At 41.5% G+C, this 8,601-nt stretch overlaps 1 pseudogene; it reads right to left on the reverse strand.

Moving 5' to 3' along the window:
• Positions 1 to 2,598: 2,598 nt before the first annotated feature.
• On the reverse strand, positions 2,599 to 3,518 carry LOC128561106 (40S ribosomal protein SA-like; annotated as a pseudogene).
• Positions 3,519 to 8,601: the final 5,083 nt, after the last annotated feature.

Raw genomic sequence — 8,601 nt, forward strand, 5'->3', positions numbered from 1 at the left:
TCCCCCAGGAGTCCAGATTCTTGGGTATTTTCTCAAGAGGTGTGTACAGGGCATGGACTGCTGCTGGTCAGTGCTGATTCAGCAGCATGGGAGTGAGGAGAGGACGATCAGCTGAGAGGGAACCACACAGGAGCGGTGATGCCCTGAGGCACAGAGCAGCAGCCATTTTTGGCAATAATTGGGCTCACCCCTAGATTCCGGAGTCATACCCCCTGTCTCTCTGGGTAACCAGAGGAGGGCAGGAATCTTCTCTGGTGGCAGCCACTGGCAGAACAGATCTGGGATCAAAACGCAGGCCCTGTGAATAAAGGGTTTGCCTGAGGCTGTACCAGTGCGGGGTGGAGTGCAGGGACTAGTAAACGCATGTGCAGAGCCGGCAGATTCCCAGGGCAGGGCTGACCCAGAGGACTGCTTTACTGAGCGTGGGATGCACCGGGCCCTCAGGGGATCATTAGCCCAGACAACGGAGGGCAGGCAGAGGCTGGAACTGACAGCTAACCATGTGCCCCGGGAATACAAATGGCAGTGAGACCGGGCAGCAGCACAGACAGGGCCTGAGGCACGGGTTCTGTGAACTCTAACAGCCTCTCTTCTGCAAGGGAATATAGCTGGACAGAAACAAATTCTGCGAAGTTGTTCTGTCAGTAACTTCAATCAGGGGCGAGGCTGGAACTAAGCGAATAGCCCCAGCCTCCATTAAGCACCCGAGGTCGTCAGGCCTCACCTCCCTGAGAGCAGCAGCCTGGCTGAGGAGAAATAGATCTCCTTGTGATTCAGGCAGGTGCAAACCCCTGGAGTATCTGCTCATTGGAGGCAACTGGGTCATAGCCCTGTGGGGTTATCAGTGGCTGGGTGTGACAGAAGTGCAAGGGGGGAAGGAGGCATCAACCTTCCCAGACTAATCTATTTGCTGGGTGGGTCCTCCTGACCTCACGGGCACCAGAGTGAGTCATATTTGAGTTGTCAGAAGACCCCTGTGATCTAGTTGCCAGAGACCTTTTAAACTCTCCCACCTGAGACAGATGCTGACTGAGACAATTGATTTGGACCTCTTGAACTGGGCCAATTGCCTGAGGACTATCTAAGTGGTACCCTGGGTGTGAGGTTGTAGGAAGATTTGAGTTTCCTTTTCTAATTGTTGCCTGTGGGGGGTGGAGTGACTTAATTGCTGGTATTTCTCCACAGCTGAGATTTCAACCCATAGTAACTGATTCACTAGGGTAGGACAGAGACCAGTTGAAAACAAGACAGAGCCACTTAGCTCCACCACACCAAGCAGGTCCCCAGTTTCTCAGGCCATAGCACTGTACAGGTCCTTGGCAAAGCTCCAGGGAAAAAGGTAAAGACACCAGTTCCAGATTTTTTTTTTTTTTTGTAGAGACAGAGTCTCACTGTACTGCCCTTGGTAGAGTGCCGTGGCGTCACACGGCTCACAGCAACCTCTAACTCTTGGGCTTACGTGATTCTCTTGCCTCAGCCTCCTGAGCAGCTGGGACTACAGGCGCCTGCCACAATGCCTGGCTATTTTTTTTTTGTTGCAGTTTGGCCGGGGCTGGGTTTGAACCCGCCACCCTCGGCATCAGTCCCAGATTTTTGATAAAGGGCTGGTTAATCACTACTCCGGGAGCCCTGAACCTAACTTTTCTTTATCCACTCTTCTAGTCCAGTGTTGTAAAATAATCATGGGGTGGAATCAGTGGAAAAACTCTGGTAACATGAATAACCAGAATAGATCAACCCTGCCAAAGAAAGATATTGCAGATGTAACTGAAGATCCCATTCATAAACAGATGGCCGAGACGTCAGAAATCGAATTCAGAATTTGGATTGCAAACAAGATTAATAGAATGAAGGAAAAGTTGGAATTAGAAATTCGAGGAGCAATTCAAAAGTTGTCTCAAGAATTCAATGAATTTAAAGACAAAATCACCAAAGATTTTGACACATTGAGGCAAGAATTTGCAGCCCTCTAAGATCTGAAAAATACAGTAGAGTCCCTCAGTAATAGAGTGGAGCAAGCAGAACATACTCCAAAATTGATCACATCTTAGGTCACAAGTCTAACCTCAGTAAATTTAATGGAATAGAAATTATTCCTTGCATCTTCTTGGACCACCATGGAATAAAAGTTGAACTCAGTAACAACAGGAATCTGCATACTCATACAAAAACATGGAAGTTAAATAACCTTATGCTGAATGATAGCTGGGTCATAGGTGAGATTAAGAAGGACATTACCAAATTTTGGGAACAAAACAACAATGAAGACATGAATTATCAGAACCTCTGGGATACCGCAAAAGCAGTCCTAAGAGAGAAATTTGTAGCACTGCAAGCCTTCCTCAAGAGAATGGAAAGAGAGGAAGTTAACAACTTAATGGGACATCTCAAGCAACTGGAAAAGGAAGAACATTCCAACCCCAAACCCAGTAGAAGAAAAGAAATAACCAAAATTAGAGCAGAATTAAATGAAATTGAAAACAAAAGGATTACACAACAGATCAATAAATCAAAAAGTTGGTTTTTTTTTTTTTTAAAAACTATTGTTTATTTTCCTCCTTTATTTCCATCTTGTTTAAGAGCTTGTGGAAGAACAGCTTAAGACCACTCAGTTGTTGTTCCTACCTATTCAGTGGCCTGAGCAGTGGGAGCTGCAGACCAGTCTTCAGTGGCAGGCTGGGAACTCCAGTCTTCAGTGGGGAACTGCTGAATAGGCACAGAGGGCACTTGCATGCCTTCTGACCAGTCTGCAACCTCTGGTTGCGTAGCAGTAAACTCAGGAGCTGGAGCATTCCATTCACCCTGAAATTCCTCCTTGGTCACAGCTTTCTCAGCAGCAGCCTGCTCTTCCTTTTCAATCTCTTCAGGATCTCTGTAGAAATAGAGATCTGGCATGACCTCCCACGGATGTTCACGGGAGATGGTGCCACGCATGCGGAGAACTTCCCGGGGGCCAGCATCCACCACATCAAACCTACTGAGTGAGCTCCCTTGTTGTTGCAAGGGATGGTGATGTCCACATAATGTAGAGGAGAATCTGTGTTACACAGAGCAATGGCAGGCAGGTTAACATAAGATGCCTCTGTGAGAGGTTGGTGGTCAGCCCTGGGATAAGTAACCACTGGAAAACGAGTCTCCTGGAAGTCTGCCTGTATCTGGTTAGTGAAGGTTCCGGGAGTGAAGCGGCCAGCAATAGAAGTGGCTCCAGTAGCAGCAGCAAACTTGAGCACAGCTCACTGGCCAGTATTCCTGGAAAATATGACACTGACATTGGCAGGGTTTTCAATGGCAACAATGGCCCGAGCTGCCAACAGAAGTTTTTCCCAGGTCCTCTTCAGATTTATGATGTAGATACCATAACTTTTCCTTTTGTAGATGTACTGTTCCATTTGGAAGTCAAGATTGGTGCCACCTAAGTGGGTTCCTGCTGCAAGGAATTTGAAGACATCCTCCTCCTTCATTTGCAGGACATCAAGGGCTCCGGACATTGTGAAAATTTCCCTTTAAGTTATGGTGGGAATCCAGAACAACGCCATATGGGCCCTCCCTGAGCGGCGCTGAAAAGCAAAAAGTTGGTTTTTTGAAAAGGTCAATAAAATAGTTAAACCTTTGGCTAACTTAACCAGGAAAAAAAAGAGTAAAATCTCTAATCTCATCAATCAGAAATGACAATGACAAAATAACAGACTCTTCAGAAATTCAAAAAATCCTTAATGAATATTACAAGAAACTTTATTCTCAGAAATATAAAAATCTGAAGGAAATTGACCAACTTGGAAGCACGTCACCTTCCAAGACTTAGCCAAAATCAAGTGGAAATGTTGAACAGGCCCATATCAAGTTCTGAAATAGCATCAACCATACAAAATCTCCCTAAAAAGAAAAGTCCAGGACCAGATGGCTTCAAGTCAGAATTCTACCAAACCTTTAAAGAGGAACTAGTACCTATATTACTCAACCTGTTCCAAAATATAGAAAAAGAAGGAAGACTACCCAACACGTTCTATGAAGTAAACATCACCCTGATCCCCAAACCAGGAAAAGATCCAACAAAAAAAGAAAATTATAGATCAATATCACTAATGAATATAGATGCAAAAATATTCAACAAGATCCTAACAAATAGAATCCAGCAACACATCAAACAAATTATACATCACGACAAAGTTGGTTTTATCCCAGGGTCTCAAGGCTGGTTCAATATATGTAAATCTATAAATATAATTCACATAAATGAAAAAACAAACACCATATGATTCTCTCAATTGATGCAGAAAAAGCTTTTAATAATATCCAGCATCCCTTCATGATCAGAACACTTAAAAAAATTGGTATAATTAACAGAGGCAAAAATAAAGACCATATGATCCTCTCAACAGATGCAGAAAAAGCATTTGATAAAATCCAGCATCCTTTTCTAATTAGAACACTGAAGAGTATAGGCATAGGTAGCACATTTCTAAAACTGATTGAAGCTATCTATGACAAACCCACAGCTAATATTTTACTGAATGGAGTAAAACTGAAAGCTTTTCCCTTTAGAACTGGAACCAGACAAGGTTGTCCTCTGTCACCTGTACTATTCAACATAGTGCTGGAAGTTCTAGCCAATACAATTAGGAAGACAAGGAAATAAAGGGAATCCAAATGGGAGCAGAGGAGGTCAAACTCTCCCTCTTTGCTGATGACATGATCTTATACTTAGAGAATCCCAAAGACTCAACCACAAGACTCCTAGAAGTCATCAAAAAATACAGTAATGTTTCAGGATATAAAATCAATGTCCACAATTAAGTAGCCTTTGTATATGCCAATAACAGTCAAGATGAGAAGCTAATTAAGGACACAACTCCCTTCACCATAGTTTCAAAGAAAATGAAATACCTAGGAATATACCTAATGAAGGAAGTGAAGGACCTCTATAAAGAAAATTATGAAATCCTCACAAAGGAAATAGCAGAGGATTTTAACAAATGGAAGAACATACCATGCTCATGGATGGGAAGAATCAACATTGTTAAAATGTCTATACTTCCCAAAGCAATCTACCTATTCAATGCCATTCCTATCAAAATACCAACATCATACTTTCAAGATTTGGAGAAAATGATTTTGTGTTTTGTATGGAACCAGAAAAATCCCCACATAGCTAAGGCAGCTCTTAGTAATAAAAATAAAGCTGGGGGCATCAGCATACCAGATTTTAGTCTGTACTACAAAGCCATAGTGGTCAAGACAGCATGATACTGGCACAAAAATAGAGACATAGACACTTGGAATCGAATAGAAAACCAAGAAATGAAACTAATATCTTAAAACCACCTAATCTGGGCGGTGCCTGTGGCTCAAGGAGTAGGGCACTGGTCCCATATGCTGGAGGTGGCGGGTTCAAACCTAGCCCCGGCCAAAAAAAAAACAAAAAACAAACAAACAAACAAAAAAAAACCCCACTTCATCTTCGATAAACCAAACAAGAGCATACCTTGGGGGAAAGACTCCCTATTCAATAAATAGTGTTGGGAGAACTGGATATCCACATGTAAAAGCCTGAAACTGGACCCACACCTTTCCCCACTCACAAAAATTGATTCAAGATGGATAAAGGATTTAAATTTAAGGCATGAAACAATAAAAATCCTCAAAGAAAGCATAGGAGAAACACTGGAAGATATTGGCCTGGGGAAAGACTTCATGAAGAAGACTGTCATGGCAATTGCAACAACAACAAAAATAAACAAATGGGACTTCATTAAACTGAAAAGCTTCTGTACAGCCAAGGAGAACAACAACCAAAGCAAAGAGACAACCTACACAATGGGAAAGGATATTTGCATATTTTGAATCAGACAAAAGCTTCATAACTAGGATCTATAGAGAACTCAAATTAATCCACATGAAAAAAGCCAACAATCCCATATATCAATGGGCAAGAGACATGAATAGAACCTTTTCTAAAGAAGACAGACAAATGGCTAGCAAACATATGAAAAAATGTTCATCATCCCTATATAGTAGAGAAATGCAAATCAAAATCACCCTGAGATACCATCTAATCCCAGTGAGAATGGCCCACATCACAAAATCTCAAAACTGCAGATGCTGGCGTGGATGTGGAGAGAAGGGAACACTTTTACACTGCTGGTGGGACTGCAAACTAGTACAACCTTTCTGGAAGGAAGTATGGAGAAACCTCAAAGCACGCAAGCTAGACCTCCCATTTGATCCTGCAATCTCATTATTGGGCATCTACCCAGAAGGAAAAAAATTATTTTATCATAAGGACACTTGCACTAGGCTGTTTATTGCAGCTCAATTTACAATCGCCAAAATGTGGAAACAGCCTAAATGCCCACCAACCCAGGAATGGATTAACAAGCTGTGGTATATATATATATATATATATACCATGGAATACCATTCAGCTATTAAAAAAAATGGAGACTTTATATCCTTCGTATTAACCTGGATGGAAGTGGAAGACATTATTCTTAGTAAAGCATCACAAGAATGGAGAAGCATGAATCCTATGTACTCAATCTTGATATGAGGACAATTAATGACAATTAAGGTCATGGGGGGGGCGGAGGAAAAGCAGAGAGAGGGAAGGAGGGAGATGGGTAGGGCCTTGGTGTGTGCCACACCTTCTGGGGGCAAGACATGATTGCAAGAGGGACTTTACCTAACAATTGCAATCAGTGTAACCTGGCTTATTGTACCCTCAATGAATCCCCAACAATAAAAAAAAAAAAAAAAAAAAAAGAAAATTGGTATAGAAGGAACATTTCTTAAACTGATAGAGGCCATCTACAGCAAACCCACAGCCAATATCGTATTGAATATAGTTAAATTGAAATCATTTCCACTCAGCTCAGGAGCCAGGCAAGGTTGCCCATTGTCTCCACTGCTCTTTAACATTGTAATAGAAGTTTTAGCCATCGCAATTAGGGAAGAAAAGGTGATCAAGGGTATCCACATAGGGTCAGAAGAGTTCAAACTTTCACTCTTCACAGATGATATGACTGTATATCTGGAAAACACCAGGGATTCTACTACAAAACTCTTAGAAGTGATCAAAGGAATACAGCAGTGTCTCAGGTTACAGAATCAACATCCATAAAGTGGTAGCCTTTCTATATACCAACAATAGTCAAGCTGAAAAAATAGTCAAGGACTCTATTTCTTTCACAGTAGTGCTAAAGAAGATGAAATATTTGAGAGTTCATCTAACAAAGGATGTGAAAGATCTCTATAAAGAGAACTATGAAACTCTAAGAAAAGAAATAGCTGAAAATGTTAACAAATGGAAAAACCTACCATGCTCATTGCTGGGAAGAATCAACATTGTTAAAATGTCCATACTATCCAAAGCAATATACAATTTTAACGCAATCCCTATTAAAGCTCCACTGTCATACTTTAAAGATCTTGAAAAAATAATACTTCATTTTATATGGAATCAGAAAAAACCTCGAATAGCCAAGACATTACTCAGAAATAAAAACAAAGCAGGAGGAATCATGCTACCAGACCTCAGACTATAATATAAATCAATAGTGATCAAAACAGCATGGAATCAGTGATCAAAACAGCATGGTAGTGGCACAAAAACAGAGAGGTAGATGTATGGAACAGAATAGAGAGAACCAAGAGATGAATCCAGCTATTTACCGGTATTTGATCTCTGACAAGCCAATTAAAAACATTCAGTGGGGAAAAGATTCCTTATTTAACAAATGGTGCTGAGTGAACTGGCTGGCAACGTGTAGAGACTGAAACTGGACCCACACCTTTCACCATTAAGATAGACTCTCACTGGATTAAAGATTTGAACTTAAGACATGAAACTATAAAAATACTAGAAGAGAGTGCAGGGAAAACTCTTGAAGAAATCGTCTGGGCGAGTATTTTATGAGGAGGATTCCCCGGGCAGTTGAAGCAGCCTCAAAAATACACTACTGGGACCTGATCAAACTGAAAGGCTTCTGCACAGCCAAGAACACAGAAAGTAAAGCAAGCAGACAGCCCTTAGAATGGGAGAAGATATTTGCAGGTTATGTGTCTGACAAAGGTTTAATAACCAGAATCCTGTGAGAGGTGTACACTATTGCTAGTGGCATCTAGAAAGTGCAGCTAGCAAGTACAGCCTTGATCCCTTCACCCAAATGTGTGTTTACTCAGTTAAAACCCATAAATTATGTTGACAACATAAAACATAAAGTTAATTTTAGTTATTCAAAGTAAGGCACCCCATGCAATCATTGCCAGTAAAAGAGTGGGAAGCTATGGCGGGGAAATCAAGTAAACACATCCTGTGATTATTACAATCAGGTGGTAAACTTTTACTTTCCCAACTTGCTTCAGTGATTTTATCTTATACTCAGGAAATAGTAATCTTTGCTACGCATTCTGTGCTCAGCCTTAAGATATCAATCAGGCCACTGGAAGCACTTGGAAGGCCAGAATCCTGGACTTTGGTCAGACAGCATCTCTAGAATGTTAGTTAGCTCTGAGTTGCTGGGAGCCGGATATCCTGTGCTCTGAGTAACTTGGACTCTGTTCAGACAAGTTCTCCAGGAATGCCTGGCCTAAACTACACTACAG

Source organism: Nycticebus coucang, chromosome 12 (assembly GCF_027406575.1).
Source record: "Nycticebus coucang isolate mNycCou1 chromosome 12, mNycCou1.pri, whole genome shotgun sequence".
Lineage (NCBI taxonomy): Eukaryota > Metazoa > Chordata > Mammalia > Primates > Lorisidae > Nycticebus > Nycticebus coucang.